Source organism: Acinonyx jubatus, chromosome F2 (assembly GCF_027475565.1).
Source record: "Acinonyx jubatus isolate Ajub_Pintada_27869175 chromosome F2, VMU_Ajub_asm_v1.0, whole genome shotgun sequence".
In the NCBI taxonomy this organism is placed as follows: Eukaryota; Metazoa; Chordata; class Mammalia; order Carnivora; family Felidae; genus Acinonyx; species Acinonyx jubatus.
The window spans coordinates 12,574,973-12,595,668 of NC_069394.1; the positions used below are offsets into that span (position 1 = coordinate 12,574,973).

General features: G+C 41.8%; 1 long non-coding RNA gene across 1 annotated transcript; it reads right to left on the reverse strand.

The window, feature by feature from the left end:
* Positions 1-5,979: 5,979 nt before the first annotated feature.
* LOC128312834 (uncharacterized) lies at positions 5,980-12,546 on the reverse strand. The gene is made up of 3 exons (XR_008292644.1): positions 11,864-12,546; positions 7,014-7,097; positions 5,980-6,182 (listed from the first exon to the last, which is right to left on the reverse strand). It is a non-coding gene; the product is annotated as an uncharacterized LOC128312834 (long non-coding RNA).
* Between the last annotated feature and the right edge of the window lie 8,150 nt (positions 12,547-20,696).

Below are 20,696 nucleotides of genomic sequence, written 5' to 3' on the forward strand. Positions count from 1 at the left end.
CAAATGCTGACACGAAGGGCCATTTGTCATTTGTGTTCCATCATGTCAACTTCAAAGGATTCAGCAACTGCCCAAGCAGGTCAAGCTTGTCCTAATTACAAATTGTAGCTTAACCATTCATCATTTTAGCACAATCCTTTGAGAATGTATTGGCATAGATTTATGTAGATTTTATTCACTTATGCATCTGCTAGCTCAAAAACACTTATAGAGCTCCTTTTGTTTGCCAAACAATTTTCAAGATGTAATGGATCCCGAGAAGAATAAGACCGATGGCCCCTGAAAAGTGCAGGCAAACAGACAACTGCTGTGTAATTACCAGCGGACTGTGATGGAGAACTAGAGAATTACAGGATGGGGTTTTGTTTTCCTGTCAGGGGCGGGGGGCTTTCGGTAGCATGCCCCCATTATCTCAGGCTTCAGAACAAACACACAGAAAGCAGACATGCGCTGAATCTACCTTTTGGAGCTGAGCCCAGCGGAGCCACAGCCTAAAGCAGAGCTACCTTGCCAAAGCCCAGCCTAGATCAACCAAATGGTAGTCAAATCCCATGACAGACCGTGAAATCACAAGCTCATTGTTCATAACCCTTTTGTTCAGGTTGGTTTTCTTTTATATAACATTGTTACAACAGTAGTCAACTAATACCAAATACATGGCCCTGGCATCTGAAAGATGTTCACGGACTGGTGGGTCTGACTGTTCTCATCCTTTTTCTCCTAGCATCACCAACCTATTGAAAATGGAATGTACAGGGGCGCCTGGGTGGCTCAGTCGGTTGAGCGACCTACTTCGGCCCAGGTCATGATCTCACAGCTCGTGAGTTCGAGTCCTGCGTCGGGCTCTGTGCTGCCAGCTCGGAGCCTGGAGCCCGCTTCGGATTCTGTGTCTCCCTCTCTCTCTGCCCCTAACCCACTCGCATTCTGTCTCTGTCTCTCTCAAAAATAAATAAACAGTAAAAAAAATTAAAAAAAGAAAAAGAAACTGGAAGGTACATTTAAGTGCATCTGTGTCTACACCATAGTTAAACAAAATATTCTAGAGTTTCATCACCAGTTTCATTCCACGTTACAGAAAGGGAAATTAAGGCCTAAAGATTCATGGTGTCTAAAAGCCATTAATTATTAAATGCAATACGTAAGACAAACAAGGTCAAGGGTCATTTGTGAAAACTGTTTCCTAACGTGCAGTACGGTAGCTTGAGGAACATTTTCGCTCTCCCTCAAAGGAGACTCAGTACTGGGGACTTGGAAGTTTGGCTTGTCACTCCTCCCAAGTGGCTTTTCTTGAGAGGCAGCCATAAGGCCACACTTAAGACTGTAGGTAAAAAGAAGCACCAAATGATTCTTAGGAGAACCTCACAACTGCTACCGAGGCAGGTAACTGACCCAGTTTCTCTTCTGATGGGAGCTGTTCTGAGCCCCCAGAAAAGAAAAGAAAATTCTTGCAGCCCTCTCTAAGAGACAAGTCCTGGGGTGTTGGTTGGGTTTTTCTTCACTTTTAACAACAAGAGAAACTCAAACTCACTGCCAGCAAACTCTGCGAAAGTTGAACGTTGAGGTTTCCTTTACGGAGTGCACACGAGGTGGCCTGGTATTTGAGCATCTTGGCCTTGACTCTTGCCATCGTTCTACAGGCTAAATCAAAGGACACATGTTTTATTTACATTCACATGTTTTACTCACGCTGCAACTACGTGCCGACCACTTCTTTGGGGCAGCAAAGGACTTAAAATGTGGTCCAGGTTGTGAAAAGCAAAAGGAAAATGAATTAACATCCACTGGTGGCCAACTATCTTTTCTATACTTTCCTTGTTATCTTCACAACCACCTTGTAGGGTAAGTAGAATATTTTACCTTGAAAACTGAGACAGTTTCATTTCAGAATGGTGCCTTAGGTTGGGTTCACTGGAAACAGACTCTGTGGGAGAGATTTGAAAGCAGGAGCCTTATTGGGGGATCCATATGGGAAACACACCTGGAAGGAAGAAATGGGAGCAGAACTGGGCAGAAGTTGATGCGGACACAACAGAGGCCTCAATGGACTCAACTGATTCTACTCCAGATTGAGACAAGGGGATGGGATAGATCCAAGTGACGACACAAGTAGCAGTCTTTTATTAAGTCCTGACTATAAATAACCAGGTGGGAAGAATGAGTTCACGGACTTACTTGATTTGCTCATTCATGCATTCGTTGATTCATTCATAAATCCACAAACACTTGGACAGCCCCTACTATGTGCCAGAAACTACTCTAGGTCCTCTATAATGAACTCTATTGGTTAAGCGTACTTTTTGCCTTTTGAGGACCTTGCAGTCCAGCCTTATGAATGGCTAAGTAAACTCAGCCTAAAAAAAAAAAAAAAAAAGCATATACCATAAAACTTACACCAAATTAAAGTAAGGACAGCCCTAATCTGCAAGCAGATTTCTCCTCAAGGCTACAGGAAATCCCTGAGGGACAAGAAGACACTTGTATGGAGGACCCAAGCATTCCCTTCTGCCTTGAAAACCACTCTTTGTGGGTAGGAACTAATTAAAGAGTATACTTTTCTGTCTCATCATCTCTGTTTGATGTATTTGGCTCTGCAGAGGCCAGAGTCTGGCTTGGAGTGCTTCTGAATTTGCCCTTCTATCAGATGCAATCTCTAGACTCTTCTCTCTGCCACAGGGATAACAAATGTTCTTACTGTGAATAATAACCCCTTAAATGAAGTGACTCTAAAGAAAGTAGATTGGAAAGTAAAGACCGAGCTAAATAAAAATGTCATAATAGGTAAGAAGTCTTGCCAGTACTTTTCCACGGGGACCCTTCGCCCACTATCCATCAATATTTTGGGCTCAGAGTAGACAATGTAATTAGCATGACACCATTTACAAGAGAGCTCAGTGGACATAAAAAAGCACAGTTCTGGCTTCAGAGCATCCCCATCAGCAGAGCAATAGAAACCAAATATCAACAAGCAGAAATACTCAATAAAGACAAGGTGAAGTTTCCTTGAGGTTTCTTTTCAGAGTTAACCAATTTGAAACAGACACGATGCACGAAACAGCATGTTAAGCTCTGAATCTATTGTTACGTTCCAGGAAGAAACTTGCGGTAGTCCATACTACATAAATTGTACTGCCTTGCAAAATAAAAGTAAAGAGAGTAAGCATGACTTATGGTTAAGAGAAAAAGAGGGAGTTGACCTTTAAAGAGTGTCAAACTGAGGTTGAATTATGCTAATCTAATTTCTTAGAAGTACCCAAATCAACCAGCTTAATTACTAAAAGAGAGTGAGAGAAAACCCATCTGGAAACTACAAAGATTATCTCACTCCCAAACTCATTCATTTAGCAACATGCATTGAGCATCTATCTACTCTGGGCCAGACGCTCTTCTAGGAACCATTCAGACAAAGTGGTAAATACAAGACAGAAGTTCTTAATTTCTTGAAATTCAAGAAGGAGGAGAAAAAGAGAGAATTATCAAGTACAAAAATAAATAATACAAATATAATATTGAGGATTGATAAGCACTTTGGGAAAAAACAAAGCGTGGCCGGGACATAGAGAATAATGGCAGGGTCAAGGACTTCAGATGGAGTGGTAGATGCTGGCTTCTCAGAAGAGGTGATATTTGAGGAACAGTTCAAAGGAATAGAAAGAACCTTCTAGAAAATCTGTGGAGAGAAGTGTACTCCAAAGAAGAGGGAAGAGTCAGCCCAAAGGCCCCGAGATGGAAACAACTTTGGTATAAATGAGGAAATTCTGGAAGGCCAGTTCATGGTCTGTTCACAAAGCTGTGGGTCCAGGTGTATGGTCTCCTAGAGGAAGGGTTGCTGTTCCAGCGTTGCCCAAAGACACTAGATGCAGCCGTGGGAGGTCCAGGAGTTTTGTGAGCAAGAGGGAGAAGGGCAGGACATGTAACTGGCAAAGCCAAACTGTGATATCACTGGAAAAGCAATGTGCCTAAAGTCAGATGTCCTGGTTTCGGATTCAGATCCTGCCACTCGGGACAGAGTGATTCAGGCCTGGCCCCAGCTCTGCTTCGAGCACCTATATCTTGTCTATACGACAAGAATGCTGAACTGGATCCATAAGGCCCTTTCCCCCACCCCCTCTGCAATTTTGTGAACCTGCTGTTTAACATGCAATTTCAAGTGGGTGCCTTAGAACTTCAGACCTTGGAGATGCCGGCGGCTAATCCCACCGTGTGATGTTTGGCTTTGTTTGTTTAGGCTGAACTAATTAAATCAATTATGTTTTACACAATAACCAGGGAGCAATTTTTTAGTGAGATGAGTAAGGGAATTTGGAGACGAAACATGATGGAAAAGGAAGATAGAAGGCGGATGTGTGTCTTTTGCCCTGGGTACAGAGCTCCAGCCCTCGTCGGCACCAGGGGTTGGCTGACTACAGTTTTCTGCATTTTAAACGTTGAGCCTTTTGTTCCTAGGAACCAATTATAGATTGTCAGGAATAGGGCAAATAACTGGATAGGAGGCAGGCATACCATCCATCGAATGAAGAACACATCTACATATTCAGAAGGCTAAAGAAACATACTTGAGCTGGATTTAACTATCCAGATTCGATAGAAGGTAACTTCATTCTACAAATGAGCAGACAGAATCCCAAAGTAGCTAAGGAAGTTGCTTCAAGATGTTGATTTCCAGCAAAGCTGGGCTAGAACCCACACTTCTGAATTCTAATTTCTCACTTTGAGATGTGCGTAGTTGAATCAGATTATGAATATATTTAATTATAAATATACTTAATCTATACAGCCCTGATTTCGCTGGTGCCATCCAGGCTTCTGTTAATACAAATCGTCATTTTAGGTTGAACTAATGGATAGTAGTTCATTTGATGTAAGGAGCAATCTGATAGGACGGTGACAAAAAAGAAAGGATTGGTGCCCTTATCAGATGGGTTAGGTAATAAAGATTCAGAGATGTAGAGTGATCTTTCCGTGTTGACCCAGTCAGTAACCGAGGAAAATGAATTTTGATCTCACAACGTTTAATGCCAAATACGACCATTGCCCCCTCTTATTTCAGTAGAGACACGTAAGCCTGATCATTTTTTTCCCCTGAATCCTTAAACCTGTTGGACAAGAGTTAAAAGTCTAAAGTCTTTGGAACCGCAAAGGCGTTCTGCTATAATCTATGGATTTCATTTTTCCAAGGAATCTTCGTGTTCTTAGGTTGAACCTCTTAGTTGTTCCCACACGTTGAGTAATGTGGCAGGCAGGGAACTGACTAAAATCAGCGGCCCATTTATTCTTGCCTATTTGGGGCCCAGACCTGTCCAAGTGCAAAGAAAATGACCACGTTACTTAATGCAGAGAAAATGACTATGTTGCTTATGAAACATACACGTGTAATTGAAAAACAAAAACAATTACGTTAATTAAAAGAATTGCTCAGATTTTGGAACACAATGAAAGAGATTCAAAAGTTGTAATAATTTCACCAAAATAAACTGTTAGAGTTAAGAAACAAAATTCCCCCACACTGTATCGTGTTTATGATGCCACATAAACATTGACTAATAATCTTTTTCATTTCTGGGTTCTTCGTATTGGCGTTGGAGGAAGGACCAGAGACACCCGCCGTCGAACGCCTGAGTGCACAGCCAGATCATCAGGACCGTGCCTCTCAGAACTAAAAATGTGAGGGAAGCGTTCTGGTGAAACAGATAGTTGCGAGGTGAAGATTCAACTTGTGACAGACGTGGCTTCTTACGTCAGCATAGAACCTTGTCTAATTTCTGCTCAATTACGTTCGGAAGTGTTTACGGGCCAGTATGTCTAAACAAGCTTGTGGCCAACCTGCAAGTCTTGTTAACATATGTTGGCTTAACTGGAAAGGCCCCAGTTCTGCCATGACCCGTGGCTCAGGGCATCTGTCCAGTCTCCTGGGCCCCAAGCCTTGCCTGGGCTTTGCTGCGTATCCCTCAATGTGCATTTACCTCTTTCGTCAGGACTCTCCATGCTTCCTGGTCATACACTCCAAACCCAGATTTTGGCTTCTCCTCTGCTCTACTCCTTAGAACCAGAGGCCAGTCCTTCCCTGGTAGGCTCATCGCTGCCTGCATGGTGCCCTGTCCAGGCCAGGGCTGTGGGATCCCAGCTATCCGTGAGGGAAATTTGGATGAACTCAATGTGGCCGTTTTGAGAAAATCATTGAAAACCTTTGAAAAACAGAGAATGAGTTAGAAAAGTTACAGGCTCCTTCTGGAGGCAAACCCATATATTAAAAAATAAACCATTTTGAATTAAAGTGTGAGAAACACCTAACAGAGCTTCTATTAGCTAGAGTCATTTTGGAAAGAGTATTTTCTGTTAAAGTATTGAAAATCACTCTTCGTATGACTAAGACATGGGTTTTACTGTCAGCATGAAGACAGAAATGTACAACTGTATTTTCTCTTTGGCCTTCGGTGGAGAGAGAAAGGTAACGTCTCTTCAAGAAGAAAGAGTAGGTCTTCCTTGATCTTTTACAAACTCTAGGGACAACTGAGGTCTGTAGGATGTCTCCAAATGATTTGAGTTGACAGATCTCAATAGGATTAGAGTAACACTGTAGCTAATGCTGATAATATTTTAGAATGATGATAAATGTATCCAAGTGTTTGACAGATTGGTTTATTTAACACTGAAGTTGGAGTTTTTGTGCTTCATGTAAGTTAGGCTGATAAAGCTTTATGTTGTAAAATTCTAAAGAAGGCACACCCCTCATCCCTCTTAGGGGAATCACCTTTGTGGTTAAGGCCTATTATATCCAAACGTGTATCCAGGCTACCCACCCTTGTCCACTGACCTTTGGCTTTAATGGCAAGCCATCTGCCAAGCAATATTTGAACTTTTCTGATAGTTGATCTGCCAATATGCATATAAATAAAAATACATAAAAATACAGGCCACTAGCTTTGTCTTGTAAGTTTATCATCTTAATGACAGTCCATCAACCAAAATGAGCCACTCAAAGGCAAAGCAACTACATTCTCAGGATCAAACCTTACCATTCGGGAAGTAGACAGCCACAGCACGTGTGTGGACAAGGAATGAGGTCCTTCATTGATTCCATTGATCGCATGGCTGTACTTCTGAAGAGAATAAACAAGTCCAGAGCTATTTTCAAAGAAACAACGGTACAGGGTATGCATACATACTCAACTTCAGTATAATGGCGAAGGGAGCAAATCTGGAATCAGACTACCTTGACTCAATCCTGGTCTTGCCACTCCTGAACTATGTAACGTTGGGCAAAGTACGTTCTGGGCTTCTGTTTTCCCATCTAGAACTTGCCGCAGGCTTTTTACAGAGATTAGATCATCTCTGCAAAGTTCCTGTCGTTCAATGATGTTAGCAACTATACTTTTCTTTAACTTAGAAGGAAGACCTGTACCTTTCTTGAGGTAGCGCAAGGAAATTGACAAGAATGCTATCCTACTACCTAACATCCGAAGCTCTGATTTCTAAAACAGGTACTGGAGAGAAGAGAAGAGCCCATGGTTTTGCAATCAGAAGGCCTGAATTTGAACTTTTTCCTGTGTGATCTCAAGCAAGTTGCTTATTCTCTGTCTCTTTGAAATGGCAACGACAATGCCTACCTCATACTCTGGTAATAGAGATTAATGAGAGCAGGCATGCAAATGAACTAACACAGTGCCTCTAGGCAACAAAGAAGGTGCTAAATAAATACTACTCTCCTAGCCCTCTTTCTCCTTCCTTAGACTCTGATGTCATAGTTTGTCATGTATCTAAATTGGATATGTGAGAAACGACATTTCTCAGTGGTTTTAGGTTAAGACCACTTATCCCTAAAACGGTTCTTGAGCCCCTATTTTAAAGTGCTTAGATACTTTGCACCGATTGGACACATTTTCATCACAAAGTGGCTTCAAACTGCATCAGCAGAGGAAACTGGGTTTCAGACTTGCTTCAGTTTTCTGCTCAGGTGCATTTCATGTATCTGACATGGGCCTTGGTTGGAACAACTCTGCTGTGTGTTGCATTTCACATTCATGGCTTTGAAACAAAGTGTCTGAGATAGTTTATGAATCTGAGTCACATCCTCCAGACTCCAGACCTGTCTGGAGAAAATATCACCCCCTTTTTATTGGAATCAGCCTCTCCTCCTCTTGGTTTAGGCTGTTCTCAGGAAGCCGACAATTTCTAGTCAAATTAAGTGGACCAAACGATTTTATTTTACCCACTGTTTTGCTAGATTTTAATAAGGTATGACGGTGACTAATGTGTTCCAATTTAAGGCTGGGACAAGATAACCCTTCCCAGAAAGCTGGTTCTTTTTTTTTTTCTCAAAGACAATACTGTGCTGTGCAGTTAAAAGATAAGTTAGGGATTTCCATTCTGGTCAGAAGTCTGGTAAACATATGCTAATTTTCAAATGCGGGGTTGACTTGGAGTTCCCTAGTGTAAGGAGATTCTGTTTAGAAGTAGATGGAAAATCAATTCCTTGCTGGTTAAAAAATAATGCGTTCACTTATTTTAAAAGTGAAAGACGGGGCACCCAGGTGGTTCAGTCAGTTAAGTGTCTGATTCTTGATTTCAGCTCAGGTCGTGATCTCACTCTTCACGAGTTTGAGTCCCGCATTGGGCTGTGCACTGACAGCAGAGCCTGCTAGGAATTCTCTCTCTCTCTCTCTCTTCTCTCTCTGCCCCTCCCCCCTGAAAACAAATAAATAACCATTTAAAAAAATAAACACATAAATAAATAAAAGTGAAAGAGAAGTGGAAGTCAAACTTCCTTTTAAACTTGAACCTGTCAGGCCACAAGAGCTTCCTTAGCAAAATGCTTTCTTTCTTTCTTTTTTTTTTTTTCTATTGCCTGACATCAATGTTGTAATGGAGTGTCACGAAGTTTCCGTTCAGCATTCAGAAAATGATTTGCATCTCCCAGGAAAGTATTTGAACAGCTTTCCTAGCACTCCAGTTCCGGATTCTTTTCCTCAAGGAAGTCTGATGCAAAGGTCTGGCTTTCAGTCTACTTTACTAATCTAGACTGACAATCAAGGGCATGTGCCGAATTACTTAAACATTTCTACTGTATGCACCTGCTACAAAGACTTAGACAGTAAAAAGTGGTAGACAATAGTGGTGTGCATACCACTGATGCTTCACACAGCCTGCTGCAGGAATCTTCATCATTATGAGAAGTGCCTTTTGTTTGTTCGTTTTTACGTTGATTCCGGCCGTGCAGTGATTCAGATTCAGCTAAGTGAGTTTCTTGTGGCCCTTTACCGTGTGCCAAATATTAACATTGGATTCCACTTATATTACCTCATTTCATCCTTGAAATGATTGCCGAGGCATGCAGTACTATCTCCATGAGCTTTGGAGGTTAAAATGACTTGCCCAAACCCACTCAACTCTAAGTGGCTAGGACATCAACCTGAAAAAATGACGGAACCTGGATTTGAGCCCAAGTCTTTCCAAGGAGGGCACTAGTCAGTTATACTTGCCAAATCCGTATGCAATAAAATGCACCCCTATTGAAGACAGAAACCAAAAAACAACCTAAAAGTCCTACGGGTAAAGACATTTGGAAAGCATAGCATAAAGGAAAGTTAACTGGTTTCTTAAACACAAGGTTCTCTTAGCACCACGGATGAGATTTCATCTTAGACAAGATGAGCCTAGGTTTGGATTATATCCCAAAGACTTTACCAGTGGAATCCTTTCTATAAGGACACGGGATGCAACACTTGTTGGGAAATGTTGTCTGCATTCCAGCCCGTCATTGTGTGCTATTTTCCGAATTTGTTATAATACCTCAAAGAATGACAGGGCTCCATTTGTTTCATAGCACAATCTCCACTGTTCAAGTCATTAAAGATGTAGTTGGGAAAACATGGTCCATACTCATGACGCCGTTAAAAGCCCACAAAGTATAGCTCTTGCTGAGCTTATGTTAAGCACATTATTTTAAAATAATGAATTTGGAAACACCTAATGTAGTGAGCTACAGACTACATCTTCTAAGAACATAGGTTCCAAGAGCCACGAGGGGACTTTTTATGTTCCATTTTGTGATCCTCTGGTAGAACTTCATAGGAATCAAAATTCTGGGAAATAATAAACTCTTGTCCTCAGAAGGATAAGAAATCATGAGGATCTTCTCTTCTTAAGTATGTGTCTGAGGAGAAAAAATTCTTTATGAGCCCAATCACTCCCAAGTCAGCTGAGGGGGCATCAGGAGAGAGGAGATTGGGGAAGTCATGATAAAATCCATGGAACTGAAGCAAAACTTCCTGCATTCTAGGCGACTTGCATGTCCCAAGTTCCCCATTTGGGGCTGGTTAATGTGGGTTTGCAGATGTGATGGGAACTGGAAATCGTGGTGCGAGGAACAATCCTTCCTTCCGTTAACCGTTGTTAACAGCAAATGAACAATGTGAGACAAAGAAGGTGAAGGATGACTAATTCCCTCACCCCAGGTGGTTATACTCACTCTCTGAAGTCACTGCAGCTGCTCTTGTTTCCCATGTGTGAGTGTGCCTAGAATCCCTGGGGTGCAGCTCCAATTCCCCCCCACCCCTAGGACATGTTGAGTCTGTCTTCTGTACAATGTCTGTAGGAGCAATGGGAAGTTGTGTCATTATGACGGCTGCTGGTTTCCAACCCTACTAACCATCAACCCTCTACAACTATTTGTTCATATCCTCAGTCTCTTCTCTTCCCTCAACCACCTCGACACCCAGAAGACACTATTTAGGATCTCACCCCCTTTTATACTAAAGAATGTGGCTGCTATCTCTGTGAGCTGAATGCCAACCCCACGGTTTTCCTCTTTGATTGAACTTTCAAGTTTGGGGGAATATAGACACACACACACACACAGAGCCATATACTACAATGCATTCCAGGATATATATCTTAACATGTGCCATTATAGTACATATTAATCTATGTTAATTTCTAGTTCAGTGACTTCATTTATTTATCACACCTAGTGAATTGGGATGATGGTATAGAACAACAGAATTGTTCTGGCCATACCATACCACTAGACATCTGACTTTTGGCAAGACACTTAGTTTCTCCAGGAAGCAAATCCTTTGCTGGGAAGACAAGACTCTCACAGTGTGGTTGTGATTTCGATTACATATTGAAAGCCATTCTGCAAATTGTGACGGGCGATATGATTTTGCTATCTTACTAATTCATTGATTTAGCAAAAATGTATTGTAAATCTGCTATGTGAGAACACTAGGCAAGGTCTAGGGACTCTCCTGCCCCAAATAACGTCATGTCCACCCTCAAGGACTTTTTATCTATGATGGAAGTACTTAATGCCACAAAACTTACTTGACCTCTTAGCATTTAATCACATCCTCTTTCTCGAAACTCATTTCTCTTGTGTTCTATGAAACTGCAATCTGGGCATTCCTTCTCTCTTTCCCTTTCTTTCTTCTCTATCTCTCTGGCCAGTTAAGTCATTTCACACCATTTCTAAATGTTGGTGCTCCTAACGCATTGTTCTCAAGCCAAGTCTTGACCTATACTGTCTCATACACAATCTCATCTATTGGCTTTAAACTTCATCTCTGTGTCAAGGCCTCTAAAAGGTATATCTCTAGCCAGAAGTGTGATTTCTCACACTTAAGACAATAGTACAACAGGCTTTCACACTAGACATGTCCATGCTGGAAATCTTGACCTGCCTTTGTAAATCTGTTACTACCTTGTTTTTTTGTCTTAGTAAACGTGACCTCCATTCACCCAGCTGAACAGTCCCCAAACCTGGCCACCATTCGTTACATCTTCCCCAACACATCCTGCCAAAGCCTATCACGAACCTCCCCACCTCTGCTGCCACCATCCGAGTGCATCCATCGGCATCACTTACCTGAACCTTGGCAACGACCTTCCAACTGGTCCCCCAGTGTCATCTTTCTCAAACAGAAAATGTACTTTCTGGCTGAAAACCTTTCAAAGGCTTCCCGCTGCATTTGAAAAAAACAAAAACAAAAGCAAAACTAAAACTCACAGAAAAAGAAACAACAACAACAACAACAACAACAAAACCATTCTTTAACATGACTTACCAGGCTCGATGACCTGGCTGCACACTACCATGTGACATGATAGTCCCATCAGAGGTGACACCTTGCTGCCACATAGTTGTTTTAACCGTCCTTTGGGACGTTGGACACAGCAGCACTCTCCTGCCTCCGGTCTTGTACTTGTCCCAGCCTACCTTGAAGCCTTGACTCTCTACCCCATCTTCATTTAGCTGAGACCTACCCATACTTCAGGTTTAGCTTAACACCACTTCCTCAGAAGACTGCCCTGACTCACCATCTACTGGAGATCTCCTGTCATTCTTTCTTTTGGAAGCCTGTGCTTTTCCTTCATGGCACCTATAACGATTTTATGTTTCTACTTACTTGTTTACTATTTATCTTTCCCACCTAAGAATAAACCCCATGAGAGAAGAGACTGAACTCCTTCTATTCCTGAATACTCAGACCCTAGTATAGGGCTTGGTAAACAGCCAACATTTAGCACATATTTATAGAATGAACTAAGTACAGAGTGATACCTAGTGTTGATAACCACCCAAATAATTGAAGCCTGACTCCTTTAAACCACAGTCTTTCATTGAAAATTGTTTTGGAGATAATCCGAATGTTAATCATTTACCTGACTCTTACATCGAACAGATAAAACATAACTTTTTTTTTTTTTTTTTTTTTTTTTGTTCTGGATGACCCAGGTAACCAAGGAACAAAGGATTAAACAATTCAGACAAGACTTATCTGTAAGGTCAAAAACTAACTACACTAGCATAAGTTATAGAAACTTAGCTTTGTAGCAGTTATTGAAAACATAATTCAGGGGTTTTCGTTTGACTAAAAATTCAAAATGAGTCAACAGTAGACTATGGCTGCTGGAACATTAATATAGACACAAGTCGCGTTAATAGAACTATAGACGCTAAAATGAGGTGAGAGTTCCTCTCTTCTCTGGACCTAAATTATCTATTTTAGGACACCAGCATTAAAGAGGTACATACCAAAGCTGCGAGGTATTGGAGGGAAAGGCCAAATGCTGGAAGGTCATCTTACTCTCCTGGTAGGTTTTCTCAATTGCTTGATGTTGGAGTTCTTTAGAACTCAGCGTCCAGCTGATGTCCCCGATCATTGGATAATTATCAGCCTCTCAGGCAGACTTCTCCCCTCTCATTTTCCCCATGACTCGCTATCAGCCACTGGTTTCCCAAATCCAAATAGCTCTGCAGGATCTCTCCCTGAGCTTCAGATGCCCCAGTGCGCACTGGATACCTCTGCCTCGTAAGGTACTTGAACTTAAGCCAGCATGTTGCTATTCAGAGCAGTACCTTCTACCTGCTCCCAAATAAAAAAAAAACCTGAGAGGTATCTTAGACTCTCCTTCCTCAGCTCCCAAACCTGTTGGAGTGGTGCTATTCATCACTGGCATCATTAAGATATGAATGGTCCACCAATGTCTGGCACTATTTCAGAAACGATTCTTGCATCGGAGGGGAGATTAGGAGCCTTAGTCAGCCCCAGCTGCTGCATGCAACCAATACCATTAACTGAACTGCTCAAACAACAGACTTTTATCTCTCACAGTTCTGGAGGCTACGAAGTCCAAGATCGGGGTGACAGCATTGTCGGGTTCTTGGTGCCGGAGGGCCTTCTTCTTGTTTTGCAGATGTCTACCTTCCTGGTGTATCCTTACATGATCGAGAGAGAGAGTACCCTCTGGTCTCCTCTTCTTATAAGGACGCTAATCCCATTATGGTGACCCCACCCCCAGGAACCCATCCAAACCCAAACAATCAGTTCATAACATCGGGCCGGAGCACATCATTAGGTTTCTATTGAGTGAAACACTGAAGCTTAGGAAAGCAGAGAATTCAGTTGCCTGAATTCTCTAGAAAATAGGTCCTTAGAATACGAATGAGGCTTTCTGGGTTCTTCCACGGATATAGAGTTCAACTGTAAACAATTAGCTTCGTAGCATTCGTTTTGCCTTCCATCACACCAACTTATTTCACATCGCACCTTTGCAGATGCCATCTGTGGTGTCTGTAATGCCTTGCCTACCATTACCAATCCTGTGCCTAGAGACTTCCTGCTCATCCTTGAAATCACATCCAAGCTCTTCTCTGAGGACGTCTCGTCTAGCTTCTCAGGCCTGGCTATGCCTTCCTCATTTGTGTCTACCCAGCCCACGGGGCCTGCCACTGTCATAAGATGTGCCACTTGTGCTCTAATGGCTTGTGCAACTGGCACGATTCCATTCACGTGGAATTAAAATGCCATGAATAACTGTTCCAAGTTCTGGGAAAACTCCGGGACCTGCTCAATATTTCTGAGAATTTGGGGAAGGTGGGGAAGGGTGTTTACATTCCCTTGTCCCAGCTCACTCTGCTGCTTTGGATTCTCCTCATCTGCTCCTTTGGATTCTCAAGTCCCAAATCCCAAATATCACACAATCTTTGACATATGCTGTCCTCACTGACCTACTTTCTTTCCTTTACAAGATGCTTCATGTAGTTGAGACTCAGTTTTCTCACCTGCGAAAAGGGAAAATCCTGGGACCCTTCTCTGGGTTGCCGTGAAGTTTAAATGGGTTATTCTTTACAGAGCAGCTAACACAGTGTCTCATACCTAGGGAAGCTCAGTAAATGTAGGTTGTTGTTTGTGTTGTTACTACCCACACTATTCACCGGGAGAAGTTTTAAAATCCTGGTTTCTTCAATTCCACTCAGGTCAAAATGTTAGTGTGGAATCGACTTTTCATACAAGTAGAAAGGCAAAGCCAACCCTGGAAGCTGATTCTTTTCGCCTCCCTCACTCTCCTCAGCCACCTCCCCGTTTTCTTTCCCTTTTCTCCCTTCCCCATCTTCTTCCCATCCCCTACTTTTCTTTTTTTTCTCCTCCTCTACCTCTTGTTGCAGAGTTTCCTGGATTGTCTTTTCTGCTAGAATTTAAACTCCCTAAGGGTAAGGGGCGCCTGGGTGGCTCAGTCGGCTAAGCATCCATGTTTGGCTCAGATCCTGACCTTGCAGTTTGTGAGTTCGAGCCCCGCGTCGGACTCTGTTGCTGACAGTTTGGAGCGTGGGAGCCTGTTGCAGATTCTGTGACTCCCTCTCTCTCTCTGCCCCTCCCCTGCTCACAATCTGTCTCTCAAAAATGAATAAATGTTAAAAAAAATTTAAATAAAAATTAAAAAGCAACCCCTTGAGGGTAAGACTTAGAAATTATTCAACGAGTCAGACTATATACTGTCACATGGTGGGTCTTCATGGAACTTTGAATTACTGAAATACAGAACCTTTTGCTTGGCTGCCTTCCTCTCTCTCTCTCTCTCTCTCTGTCTCTTTTTAAAGTTTATTTATTTATTCTGAGAGAGACAGAGACAGCACAAGTGTGGGAGGGACAGAGAGAGAGGATCCCAAGCAGGGATCTGTGCTGCCAGCACAGAGCCCGACACCAGGCTCGATCTCGTGAACCCTGAGATCGTGACCTGAGACAAACCCAAGAGTGGAAAGCTCAACCAACTGACCACCAAGACATCCCACTTCCACTTTCTTAGATGTGCCCTGGATAGTGCATAGCCTCGTAAGGAGTCTCCAGATACATATTCCTTTGTGCTTACTCATTTCTGTGTGTGTGTGTGTGTGTGTGTGTGTGTGTGTTACAAAGAGCAACAATAAGGGTGCTGACTGGCTCAGTTGGCACAGCGTGTGGCTCTTGATCTCAAGGCTGTAAGTTTGAGCCCCATGTTGCCTGCAAAGATGACTTAAAAATAAAATCTCAAAAAATAAATTTAAAAAATTACCAAAGAACAACCATAGTTAGCATTATTAGGGAAACTTTAGGGACTTATTTTATTTAACTGTTACCAAAACCCTTTGAGATATGAATGATCATTATTTACATTTTACAAATGAGGAAACTGAGGCTCAGAGAGTCTAATTAATTTGACTAATTTAAAATAATAATTAAATGGTGCAGTGAGGAAGCAAACCAAGGGACTTAAATTCTGAGGCCTGTGATTTAACTGTTACGCTGTACAAACAAGTATAGGTATGAGTTTTATCACAGACAATGGCTACTAAAGAAAGCTGGAAAAAATGACTAATGTTTCTAAGGAAGCTACTTTTAGCCCATATCAAATACAGAACAAGTTATTAAATAAAAAAGAAAATTATAATTAAAACTTCTCTGGAAAACTAATCAATGCTCTTAAAACCATAAGAGACTCTTAAAAAAAGAATAAACTGAGGGTTGATGGGGCAGGGAGGTGGGAGGGAGGGGAAAGTGGGTGATGGGAATCGAGGAGGGCACCTGTTAGGATGAGGACTGGATGTTGTATGGAAACCAAGTTGACAATAAATTTCATATTAAAAAGAATAAAAAATAAAAAAAATAAGAATGTATTCAACATAAAAAACAAAGAAAGCTAATCAGCAAATTACACTCACGTGCCCAGACTCAGAAAGAAAGGAGGAAATTGCTCAGAAAGGTCATTTTGCCATCTTTTTGCTCAGACACATGAAACAGCCTTGACATGATGGTTAGCAATGGAGACAGACAAAGCTGACCCCATATCTTCTTACCCTACTGTCCATTTACTGAAGCAGCAGCTATATTTCAGCCTCTTGCTGTTTGGGTGGGACCATCCAGTGAGTCAGCTTCTAAAATCTGCGTGGTAGTAAGCAAATGATAAGGCGAGAAGGCAATTTCTGCTAATGCAATTTGGAAATGAGTTAAAAGAAGAGGTCAAAGACAAGAGAAGACGAATGGACATAAAAATGCAACAAAGTGGGGCACGTTCTTGATTTTGATCATGCATACTACGCCGTGGATTTAAGAAGCCTGTTGAAGAGAAAAACAATGTCTCGAAATTTCTCTGTTGAAAAGTCAGCATGGTGCAAAAAGGATGATAGAGATTTAGTGAATTATAAAAATAAGGAGAACCGACACAGTATTTGCCCTCAGGACCTGTCTCTGGGGAGTTTGCATCTTTCCAAAAGGCATACATGGACTTTGAAGATCATCCGCTCCACTCGCCTTCCTTTCCTCCCCACTCGAGTTTCAAGATGGTATCCATTAAAGGACTTTCCATGGGAATCTCAGCTCAACCATGGACTGTCCTTATAGCTTGTATAAATCATTTCTCTGAGCCTTCTCCTCTTCCAAGGATTAAATGGGACATATAGGAGAGGTACATACAACAGCTTGAATAATATTACTTCCCTCCTTGAAAAAAGGAGTGAAAAAAAAAAAACTATGGTTGCTGTAAAAGCCCCCTCTTGTCTCTTCATCTAAAATTTATGGGTTCTTCCAGTCATAGGGCAGGTCTAAAGGAAACCTTTCCACAAAGTGCCATTGATATGTTCTTCGTGACCTTACCTTTTCTCTCCAGCTAAATTCTGCACCCTTGACTCAGTGTTTAACCTGTTCCTTCCATTCCCTCTACTCTGTTAAAATGGCTCTCTTCAACTTCAAAACACGAAGCTGCCATTCTCAGGCTTAAAATCCATAAAGCGTTTCCCACTGAATTTATAATATAGTCAAAGCTTACATTTTCAGCATTATCTTCCTCTTGTTTTCATCCTTCCAGTCACAATGGCCTTTCCCATACTAGAATATGCCAAATTCTCTCCAACCTCAGGGCTCTTACACATGCTATTTCTGTTGCCTGGGCTTCATTCTTTCCACCCTCACCTAGTCAATTCCAATTATCTTTCAGTTCTCAAATCTGTTTATGATATGTTCTCATCAGCAACCCAACCTCTGCTTTGTAACACTCCTCATGATTGTGACAAGCATGAATGTCCTTTGGGGAAAGGGAAAAATGAAACATTCAGGGTATCTTGCCAAGCTGCATTCAGTTCTAGATTAATAAAAGAGAGTTTCCTGGTAGCTTTTGACTCTACCTATTAGGGTAGTTAAACCCTGGACCTTTTGTTTTTCTCTTTGCTAAAAATCAAAGGAAGCTTTGGGGTACCTGGCTGGCTCAGTGGGTAAAGCATATGACTCTTGATCTCGGGGTAAAGCATGTGACTCTTCATCTCAGGGTTGTGAGTTCAAGCTCTACGTTGGGTACAGAACTTAATTTAAAAAAATTGATGAAAATTAGAAGAAGCTAGCAGATTTACAAAGAAAAAAAACTGGAGGAACTTCACCATTCCTTGATCCATCCCGATGAGTGGACAAGAATTTTCATTGCCTGTGACCCTTTTGCTTATTTGTTTGTTTGTTTGTTTGTTTCACCAAGTAAGTGACTTCATTGAGTATCCAAATGTACCTTCTTGTCTATTGGTGGGTAACATTCAGAGGAATGTTTTGGAATGGAGTGCTGCTGAGCTTGTATATATCTTCTCACTCCTGAGTAAATTACAAACTCACTGAGTTTGATAGCTACAGCACATAGCTTCATTGATGGCTTATAGCAGGCTTCCAATAAATATTAAATAGGTAGGTGTATGAAAGGATGAATGAGATGGCTGGCTGGCTGCCTGGCTGATTTAAATACATACACTTTGGGGTCATTTGTGAAAGTTGTCTCAGTTATCCATAATAAAGAGCACCCCCCTCTCTCTTTTTCTCCTATGCCACCTTATGCTTGTACTCATCTTAGATCTGATCTTGCCTATATCCCGGGGTCTAATGCCCACCTGATCACATTTACCATATTCCTCTACACCTAATCATACGTAATTTTATAGGACTTGGGAAAAAAGTATCTCTAAGTATCCCTCACTCCTTACAAATAATTTGTGTCAGAATGAGGAACCTATTGCATATGCCTTAATCTGATGCCAAAATCTGATCCCTGCCAGCCCTGAAGAACCCACTTTACCCCAAATGTGACACAATATGTATGGTCCCTGTGACACAGGAGAAGAGAGACTTAACAATAGAAAATTTAACGAAGCAATCTCTGAGCTGTAGGTAGAGATTAATGAGAGGGAAACCTTCCCCTAATCAGGCTCAGAGTGATTTTTTAGAAAACTATTCTGAAATGACCAAGAAGAAGCAAGAGGTGGACTGAGTGGGGACATGGAAAGAAACCAAACTTGAAAAAAATGGACTATAATGCTAGAAGATTAATCTAATTATCACTGTCTCTCAAGGTAGATTTTAGTCAATCATGAAGAAGTGCCACCTTTTCTATAAAGGGTCACCTCTCCAAGATGCCATGTTGGCCATCACTCAGTAATTTCATGATAAGGGGATGCAAGGAAATGAATGACAGTAAAGTGTGTAAAATGTCCATCTGTCTTTTGGGGGATATGACCAGCAAATCTACGGGGAAAGGAAGGCAGCCAAGAAGATAAGACATGAACCTGGAGAGACTTTGCGATCATATATTGGCTCCCAGAGTGGATAACGGTCAGGCCATCATGTCAGATTTAATATGCGTATGAGAAGTACAGAAGAAAAGGCAAAATATGATTGCAGCTGAAAAGGTTAACAGATTGCAAATGGAGGTTTTTTTTCTTTTAAAGCTCTTGAGTGAAGCTTGAAAGTAAAATGTCATTGGCAATAATATAAAAGAGCCAATAAAATCTACAAATTCTATAGGTGCTGTGTGACTCAAGACAGAATTACGTTGAAGGTTTGCCAACGGTGTGGGTCTATTACCGTGACCAGGTAAATGGACTTCAGAGGGGGGAAATGGGTACATTGTTAATAAGCATGGCTCTTCCATCATGCGAGATTATTCATCTCATCTCTCTAAAGTCTCTACATGCTTGAGCTTTTGCACAATCTGTCCATCCCTACTTCGTTTAGGTTACCTAGTGTTGCTAAGCCAGTGGGGCTCCATGATCCAGACGCAGCAGCCTTGCCCAGCTCATCATTGACGCTTCCAGCCTTACAATGGCACAAGCCATGTCTGCCACTGAGAATACCAACCCCCCACCCCCCACCTCCAACCCCGCGTTTCTCTCTAGATCATTTTCTCCCCAGAAGTCACCTGAAAATGTCTGAGGACATTTTTGATTGTCACAACTGGGTAGACATGCTACTTATATCCAGTGGGTAGAGACCAGGGATGTCACTGAACACCTTGCAATGCACAGGACAGCCCCTCACAAAATAGTGTCATCTGGCACCAAAGGTCAAGAGTTCCAAAAGAGAGAAACTCTGCTCTAGACGATTTCCAATTATCCACCTTTTGTATTTCCGCCTACTGGTCACTTCCGGAAAGTCTTCCTTGATGTCTCCAACTAGATTAGACAGCTCAAGTCACCTAGCCTTTCCACTTTGTAGCACCCATCTCAGTTGCAATCAGTTCATTTTTCTGTTTAATTAAGTGTTACCCCAGTCAGAGGAACAGCTGGAAGGAAGGACATACTGAAAGAAACTTACCTTACTGGTGATTGAATAGGGAAACGCTCAAATTCCAGAGAATAGTGCAAATATTTTTATTTCCCTTACTCAATGCCAAGTCCCCTTTTGATGGATTCCCCATTGTACCTTTTTAATACTCCTCTTTTCCCTAAGAGTCCAGACTCATCCAGACTGTCCCTTTTACTTAATCCATTTCACTCTTACGTAGATGTTCCTTAAATCCAAAGCCCAAGTTGGCAATTTCAAGCCTTCCCCAGACCTCATGTTTTTTAGAGTAGAGCAGTGACGTGGCCCACAAACTCTTTTTTAACATATTCTTGTTGCTGATGATCACCTGTC